Source organism: Chiloscyllium plagiosum, unplaced genomic scaffold (assembly GCF_037043375.1).
Source record: "Chiloscyllium plagiosum isolate Xiang-an unplaced genomic scaffold, Cpla_swu_hap1 HiC_scaffold_4, whole genome shotgun sequence".
In the NCBI taxonomy this organism is placed as follows: domain Eukaryota; kingdom Metazoa; phylum Chordata; class Chondrichthyes; order Orectolobiformes; family Hemiscylliidae; genus Chiloscyllium; species Chiloscyllium plagiosum.
In genome coordinates, this window is record NW_028270142.1 from 6,483,678 (window position 1) to 6,485,006 (window position 1,329).

Below are 1,329 nucleotides of genomic sequence, written 5' to 3' on the forward strand. Positions count from 1 at the left end.
TGGAATGTTGCCAGGCTTGAGAGGTTGGGGTTGTTATTTTTGGAACAGAGAAGGCTGAGGGGTGACATGGTTGAGGGCTAGATATAGAGTAGACAGAAGGAACCAGAATCCCTTTGCAGAAGGTTGAAAAACCAAGGGTCATAGATTGAGGTTGTGTCAGAAGGATTAGAGGGGATATGAGGAAAAACTTTTTTTTAAACATGAAGGTGGTGGGTGCCTGGAATTTGCTGAGATGGTGCTAAAGACAGATACTCTGAAGTCCGTATAGAAAGTACCTGGATCTGCACTTTAAGTACTGCAAAATGCAGGACAATGGGCTGTGTGCAGAAAGATGGAGTTAAAAAGGGCATATGGTGTCTTTGGGTTGGCACAGACAGGATGGGCCATTGACTCCATTCTCTGCTGTATCATTTCCATCGTTCTAACCTGGAACTTGATGCAAAATTACAAAGAACCTAAGCTCAAAATGCACATGTTGAGATCACGCACATGCCAGAACTATGGGCATACAATCTTGACATCGATCTCTGGGACACCGGGGGCATTTACAGCTCTTATGCTTCTGCTATTTCTCAAAACGTGTTGCACTTATATCGAAACCGTAACTAAAGTACTGTAGATGGTGTTGATCAATTTTGAACTTGTACTAAAAAGGAGTCTTGGTCTGCTCAAACAGATGTAAATGCCTAAATACCGAATCACCGCATAATACAACACAAAAACTGGCCTGGCAATGACAGTATTCTCAGCTTATAAAATGGTTATGTCATTCTTCCATAGGGGAGAAAATAAAATGAAATGAAATTTGTGAAAATAATTACAGAATAAGTATTGTACCAGAAAAGTTAAAAATAGTCAGCTTCATCTAAAACAAAACTGGAAATATAACAATTCCAAGTGACAGCATAGAAACGCACTGGTGCATAATTTCAGGAAAAGGATATGCAGTTCGGCAATTTAAATTAACTTAAACATAAATCAATGATTTTGGATTTCATCACTATTTTCGCCCAAAACTACAGTGAAAATAAAACTTAAAAGCCAGATTACAGGCTATATCTATAACCTCCTTTACAAATTGTTGGTCATGTCCTCCCAGTGATGAATTAACATCTTTTCATACGTACTGCACTTACCAGACCAACTGATCAGTGCCAGGCAGAAATGCAGATTATTTTTCATTTCAAATGATTTACAAGACTGAAGAGAGTACGAGTGGGAACCTGCTTTCAGGGTATTAAGTTTAATAGAGTACTTGTTCCTAAAATGTATGAGAAAGTGTGCAGAAATGACATAATATTAAGAAACTCATCTTTTGAAATGTGGAAA